Source organism: Vipera ursinii, assembly GCF_947247035.1.
Source record: "Vipera ursinii genome assembly, chromosome: 3".
In the NCBI taxonomy this organism is placed as follows: Eukaryota; Metazoa; Chordata; class Lepidosauria; order Squamata; family Viperidae; genus Vipera; species Vipera ursinii.
Genome location: NC_139516.1, coordinates 211108156 through 211116036, shown reverse-complemented (window position 1 = coordinate 211116036; position 7881 = coordinate 211108156).

Sequence of the window (7881 nt, the reverse complement as noted above, 5' to 3'; positions counted from 1 at the left end):
CTCGGCGCAACATTATTATTGCCCATTAAAGCTGCACATTCATTTCTTTGGTTCGACTTCCATTTTGCCCGGCCAAATCTATTGTTTCGTTCTTGACGAGCGGACCCATTTTTTTTTCCTTTGAGAAGATAACAGAAAAAAAACAGAGGGGGGGGGGGAAACTAAGTATTCCGTACGATGCGCAGGCTTCGCTTGTATGTCATGAAATAACAGAAGTTTGATTATCAACTTTGGGCTGCTGGAAACTAAGCTGGTCATCAGTCAAGGAGAATCTTTGTAGCTCAGGTGCTCTCGGAGCTGGGTGGTCTTCTGGAAGACGTTTCATAAGCCAGCTAGGTAGCATCATCAGTGCAAGAAGGGGGCGGGGGTTGCAAGGAGGAGGAGGGGGAGGGGGAGGAGGAGGAGGAGGAGGACTGTGGGGTCCTTGGTGCTCTCTGAGCTTGGATGGTTTTCATCCAGACATTTCAGGACCCAATTAGGTAACATCATCAGTGCTACAAGGGAATGGAGTTTGGGAGGAGGAGGAGGAGGAGGAGGAGGAGGAGGAGGACTATGGAGTCCTTGGTGCTCTCTGAGCTTGGCGGGTTTTGTTGCAGATGTTTCATGACCCAGCTAGGTAGCATCATCAATGCTAGAAGGGAGGGGCAGTTTATTTATTTATTTATTTATTAATTAAATTTTTATACCGCCCTTCTCCCGAAAGGACTCAGGGCGGTGTACAGGGCAATAAATATCAGAATATAAATACAAAAGTTAAAAAAGAAGTTAAAAAGAATTAAATAATCATGCCCAATATAATACAATAATTAAAACTGTGTTAAAATGAGATCCAACCCTAAACCCATCAAACCAGGCCAGATTGTTCAAATAGATAAGTTTTTAAATCGCGCCGGAAGGAGCGAAGGTCGGGGGCCATCCGGAGCTCAACCGGAAGACGGTTCCACAAATCCGGCACGCCCACAGAGAAGGCCCTCCCCCTGGGGGTCACCAGCCGACATTCTCTGACCGGTGGCACCCTGAGGAGGCCCACCCTGTGGGAGCGCACTGGATGGAGGGAGGTTGACGCCGGCAGCAGGTGTTGCCGTAGGTAATCCGGACCCATGCCATGTAGGGCTTTGTAGGTCATCACCAGCACCTTGAATCTCACCCGGAGGGCAACCGGAAGCCAATGCAGCTTGCAGAGAGGAGAAGGAGAAGGAGAAGAGATGTGAAGTCCTTGGTGCTCTCTGAGCTTCGTTGTTTCCTTGCAGACGTTTCATGACCCAACTAGGTAACATCATCAGTGCTAAAAGGAAGTGGGCTTTGCAGAGAGGAAGGTACGTAACTTCATTATTTATTTATTTATTTATTTATTTATTTATTTATTTATTTATTTATTTATTTATTTTTATTATGGGACTTATATGCCGCCCTATCTCCCAGAGGACTCAGGGCGGCTCACAACAATAAAAACCAACAGTACAAAAGTTAAGAAAAAATTAAATAACAGCCCCAAATATTAATTACACAGTTAAAAATTAAAACTTTTAAAAACCCATCATCAATCCAGGTCAGCCTGATGGAAAAGGAACGTCTTGAGTGCTAGAGTGGGGAAGGAAGGAAGGAAGGAAGGAAGGAAGGAAGGAAGGAAGGAAGGAAGGAAGGAAGGAAGGAAGGAAGGACTGTGGAGTCTTTGGTGCTCCCTGAGTTGGGTGGTTTTCTTGCAGACGCTTCATGACCCAACTAGGGAACCTCATCAGTGCTAGTAAGGAATGGGGTCTGCTCTCAGTTTATATTCTCCTGCCCTGGGGGTGGTCTTAGAGATTCTTTGTTTGGGGTGTTTGCTGTTGGCTTGTTCGGCTGTTCCTCGATTGGGGTATTGTTTACTTCTTGATTATAGGTCTGATGTTAATCTGGGAGTTAACCTATGCTCATCTGGGAGGTGTTTTGGTCTTTCTGTTCCCCTTTGGGCTTGTCGATTGTCTCTTTTGCACAGTGTGTAGATATTGTCCATGTCTGTGGTGTGCACTGGTGGCTTGTCAGAGCGCCAGGCTTCTAGAAACTCCTTGGTGCTTTTCGACTTGGCTTGGTCTAGGATGGTCACCGTCTCCCAGTTGAAACTATGATTAAGTCTGGCCATATGTTGTGAAATTAAAGTCTTCCCATCAATTCTTCTGCCTGCTAGTTGGTGTTCACGGTTGTGTTTTGCCACTGTACGCTAGTTGTTCCAGGGAAAACCTCCAGAAAACTGGATCTAGTGATCACCTGGGTTTTTGCAGCCTAGAGGTGGTGGCCATCATGCAGCTACGTTCAGGGAAGGGAGAAGGTCTTTGAAATGGTTTATGTTGCTGTTGTTAGTTGCAGAGTCGTGTCTGGCCCATTGCGACCCCATGGATAGCGTTCTTCCAGGCCTTCCTGTCCTCTACCATCTTCTGGAGTCCATTTAAGCTCACGCCTTCTGCTTCAGTGACTCCATCCAGCCACCTCATTCTCTGTCGTCCCCTTCTTCTCTTGCCCTCAACCTTTCCCAGCATTAGGCTCTTCTCCAGTGAGTCCTTCCTTCTCATTAGGTGGCCAAAGTATTTGAGTTTTAGCTTCAGGATCTGGCCTTCTAAAGAGCAGTCAGGGTTGATCTCCTCTAGGACTGACCGGTTTGATCTCCTTGCAGTCCAAGGGACTCGCAGGAGTCTTCTCCAGCACCAGAGTTCAAAGGCCTCCATTCTTTGGCGCTCGGCCTTTCTTATGGTCTTATGGTCTTCTGTCCGTAGGGTGAAATAAATCCAGTGCCCAGAAATTCATCTACAATGTTTGTAGATGTCATTCACTGAAAGATTGACATGTCAGAGAAAAAAAATATCCCTGATCCAAACCTTCATAACGGTCTCGAAAGAGTTTCGTAAGATACATGGGACACTGTTCTGGAAGTACTCCTGGTATCTCCATGGCTTGTTTCGGCTGCAGTGGCGTAGCGTGGGTTGTCAGCACCCGGGGCGGGGCAAGGCAACCGGAAGCGGAAATAGAGGGGCGGGCGGGCGGTGACGTCATGGCACTGCTGAAAAGACGCGCCCCGCAGCGGCGTAGACTTCTGCGCAGAGTCCCGCGGCGCTCTCCAAGCAGGAAGCGCAGGCGTGAGACCGCGTGCACTTGTTCACTTTGGGTTTTGGGTTTGGACCAGATATTTTCCATCGCCGGCTATCACGGAGCCGAACTGGGCGACTTTTAAGGAAGGCTCTTATTCTGGAGCAGTCCGGTGCGTTGAGAAAGAAGGGACCCCAGTTTCTTCCTTCGCGGAACTGGAATCCAAAGTCACCCTGCCGCCGCCCTCCTGCACGCCCGTCCGTCCGTCCACTACCCTTTCTGGCTCGCTCTCCCAGAGCGGATGAAGGAGACACGGGAGGGGGCGGGGGCCGGGAGAGGGGGAGGGCCTCTGCAGCAGGGGGCCTCTCCTGGTTGGGCCCGCGTGCGCGGACAGAAATGACACAGAGCCTCAGTGGCTACCGAGCAGCTCAGTGCGAGCGCGCCCCCCCCGATGTTGCGCCCGGTGCGGCCGGCCCCCCCTGCACCCCCCACGCTACGCCACTGTTCGGCTGGGGTTGATAGGAGGGAAAGAGCAAATTTGAGGTCCCGGCTTTGTTGAGTTCTTCTGGAGTTTAGGCTCTCCTAGAATTAAGAATTCACATGAAACGTTAGGAGCACTTTATACTGCACTGGTAAGACCATACTTGGAATATGAAGTGGGGTACCTCAAGGCTTTGTCTTAGGCCCAGGGCTCTTCAACATCTTCATCAACCATTTGGATGAGGGGATAGATGGGGAACTCATCAAATCTGCAGACGACACCAAGCTGGCAGGAATAGCCAATACTCCAGAAGATAGGCTTAAGATACAGGAGAATCTGGACAGACTCGAACACTGGGCTCTATCTAACAAAATGAAATTCAGTGGTGAAAAAAGCAAGGTTATACATTTAGGCAGGAAAAACCAAATGCACAGGTATAGTATAGGTGGTACCTTGCTCAATAGTAGTAACTGTGAGAGGGATCTTGGAGTCCTAGTGGACAATCACTTCAATATGAGCCAGTCATGTGCTGCAGCTGCCAAAAAAGCCAACACAGTCCTTAGGCTGCATTAACAGAGGGACGGAATCAAGATCACGGGAAGTGTTAATACCAGTTTACAACGCCTAGGTAAGGCCACACCTGGAATACTGCATCCAGTTTTGGTCACCAAGATGTAAAAAAGATGTTGAGACTCTAGAAAGAGTCAAGGTGGCGCAGTGGCCAGAACGCAGCATTGCAGGCTAATTCTGCCCACAGCCAGCAGTTCGATCCTGACTGGCTCAAGGCTGACTCTGCCTTCCACCCTTCTGAGGTGGGTTAAATGAGAACCCGGATTGTTGGGGGTGCAACAGGCTGACTCTGTGAACCCCTTAGAGAGGGCTGCCAAGCACTGTGAAGCGGTGTGTAAGTCTCGGTGCGCTTGCTACACCCCTGCTTTGAACCATTTTAAAGCAAACTGCCAAAAGTCTCCCCTCCTCCCGTCTTTCCTCCAAAGCACAGGTGGTCCTTGACTTACAACCATTCGTTTAGTGACTGTCCGACTTTACAATGGCGCTGGAAAAGTGACTTACGAATGTGGTTTACATTTACGACCGTTGCCGCCTCCCCAGGGTTAGATGGTCAAAACTCAAGAGGCTTGGCAACTGACTCACCGACTCACTTTGATGACGGTTTCCACACACACACCCCACACCCCCGGGCTTCACGCGATCCCCCTTTTGCGACCTTCTGACGGTCAGCGTCAACGGGGGAAGGCCAGGTTCATTCAACGTCCGTGCGTCTGACTTAACAACGGCAGCCATTCATTGAACCGCTGCGGCAAGAAAGATTGTCAGCGGAGGCAAAACCACACCCGACCGCTGTCCCCTTTAGCGAACGGAAATTTGGGGCTCCGTTGCGGTCGTAAAGCGAGGACGTGACCTGCCCTGCCTTCCAGGAAAATCTCCGTGAGGTCCCTTTTCCTTCCGTGCCTGCTGGCCTTCCGAGGGTTTAGCCACCCTTTCGTGCCCCACGGGGTTTCGTGGCCAAGGGCTGTGGGTGCTGCCAGGCAAAGCAAGACGGTGACTGGCCAGCCCCCTCCCCAGCCTCCCCCACCCTCCCCGGTGCCCGGTCTCTAATGGACGTCCAGCCGGTCGGAAATGGCTCTTGAATCTTTAATCGAGGCAACATTGGCGGGGCCATAAACACGAGCTGACAACCGCCAGCCCCTCTCCCCATCTCGCTGCCCCCCCTCTTCCTCCTCCTCCCCCCCCCAGAAAAGCATGTTCTTTACTTAACTCTGCCGTAATGGGTTTAATAGCCCGAGAGGGAGCTGAGGTGAAAGTCGTATTAAAAAATGTATTTCCGAATTTAATTGAGGCGCATCTGCGGGAGAGAGACGGGGGGGGGGAGCAGAGAGGTCACCCCCCAGGGGAGGCAGGAAGGGGGGCCCGGCTGCCTTTCGCCTCTCCCTGGGGGAAAAAAGGGGGAAGGGGCGCTGGGACTGGCGCAGGGGGGGGGTCTGGGGAAGGACAAGGACACACACACACACACACGGAGACAATTGTCTTTGCACACGTGTGTGTGTGTGTCTCCCTGTGAGGCCATATGTCAGGCACCAGACAATCTTAGGGAACTTTTTCCTTCCCTTCCCTTTCCTCTTCCCTTTTTCTTTTCCTTTCCCCTTCCCTTCTTTTTCTTTTTTCCTTTCCTTCCTTCTTCCCTTTCCTCTTCCCTTCCCTCTTCCCTTCCCTTCCCTCTTCCCTTCCCTCTTCCCTCCCCCCTTCCCTCTTCCCTTCCCTCTTTCCTTTCCTTCCCTTCTCTCTTCCCTTCCTTCTTCCCTTCCCTTCCATTTCCTCTTCCCTTCCCTCTTCCCTCCCCCCTTCCCTCTTCCCTTCCCTCTTTCCTTTCCTTCCCTTTCCCTTCCCTTTCCTCTTCCCTCCCCCCTTCCCTCTTCCCTTCCCTCTTTCCTTTCCTTCCCTTTCCTCTTCCCTTCCCTCTTCCCTCCCCCCTTCCCTCTTCCCTTCCCTCTTTCCTTTCCTTCCCTTCTCTCTTCCCTTCCTTCTTCCCTTCCCTTCCATTTCCTCTTCCCTTCCCTCTTCCCTCCCCCCTTCCCTCTTCTCTTCCCTCTTTCCTTTCCTTCCCTTTCCCTTCCCTTTCCTCTTCCCTCCCCCCTTCCCTCTTCCCTTCCCTCTTTCCTTTCCTTCCCTTTCCTCTTCCCTTCCCTCTTCCCTCCCCCCTTCCCTCTTCCCTTCCCTCTTTCCTTTCCTTCCCTTCTCTCTTCCCTTCCTTCTTCCCTTCCCTTCCATTTCCTCTTCCCTTCCCTCTTCCCTCCCCCCTTCCCTCTTCTCTTCCCTCTTTCCTTTCCTTCCCTTTCCCTTCCCTTTCCTCTTCCCTCCCCCCTTCCCTCTTCCCTTCCCTCTTTCCTTTCCTTCCCTTTCCTCTTCCCTTCCCTCTTCCCTCCCCCCTTCCCTCTTCCCTTCCCTCTTTCCTTTCCTTCCCTTCTCTCTTCCCTTCCTTCTTCCCTTCCCTTCCATTTCCTCTTCCCTTCCCTCTTCCCTCCCCCCTTCCCTCTTCTCTTCCCTCTTTCCTTTCCTTCCCTTTCCCTTCCCTTTCCTCTTCCCTTCCCTTCCCTTTCCTCTTCCCTTCCCTCTTCCCTCCCCCCTTCCCTCTTTCCTTTCCCTTCCCTTTCCTCTTCCCTTCCCTTCCTTTTCTTTTTTCCTTTCCTTTCCTTTCCTTTCCTTTCCTTTCCTTTCCTTTCCTTTCCTTTCCTTTCCTCTTCCCTTCCTTCTTCCCTCTCCCCTCCCCCCTTTCCTCTTCCCTTCCTTCTTCCCTCCCCTCCCCTCCTTCATCCATTTCCTTCTTTTCCTTCCCTGCCGTGTTGCTCGTGGCAGCCCCGGGGGGGGAGCCCCGTGTTCACTTGGGGTTCACTTCTGCGCACGCAGGCCTGGCACGGGGGCTGTGCTGTGCCCTGGTCACCACGGAGCCGATGCACGGGGATTTCGAAATAAATTAATTAACGCAGCGCCATTCGAAATGCAAATGCTTCTTTGAATATGGCTTTAATTTGAAATTAACGCTCGTGTTTTTCTCCCTTTCCGCTGCATTCCTTCTATTGCTCTACTGAGGCCGGGCTATTTCCCTAAGCCTCTGAGAGTCGTCAGATTGTGGCCGTCGGAAAAAATCCAATAAACAGAAAAACAGACCAATAAAGGCAGTTTGACCTATTTTGCTCGGCTCTGTTTACAACGCTTTCCCCAGCTAGTGGGGTTCCCCAGACGATGGCTGGGAGTTGTAGGCTACAGAATAACAGAGAAGGCCTTGGAGGTCATCTAGTCCAACCCCCTGCTCAAGTGGGAGACTCGACACCAGGGCTGTCCAATTTTGGGACCTTTTAAGACTTGTGGATTTCAACTCCCAGAATTCCGCAAATCTTAGAAATCCTCAAGGTTGGACAGCCCTGCCTTATGCTGTTCCAGACCAATGGTTGTCCAGTCTCTTCTTAAAAACCTCCGGTGATGGAGCACCCACAACGTAACTGGTTCATTGTCCTCACTGTCAGGAAGTTTCTCCTTAATTCCAGGTTGCTTCTCTCCTTGGTTAGTTTCCATCCGTCACTTCTTCTCCTGCCTTCAGGGGCTTTGGAGAATAGGTGGACCCCCCCATTTCTTCTTGTGGCAGCCCCTCAAATATTGGAAGACCGCTATCAGGTGACCCCTCGGCCTCCTTTGCTCTAGACTGGCCATTCCCGATTCCTGCAACCGTTCTTCCTATATTTTGATCTCCTGCCTTTAATAATCTCAGTTGCTCTTTGGAACCCAATCTCAACCTCTCTTCTGTAATGGGTAACGTGTTGATCAAAACT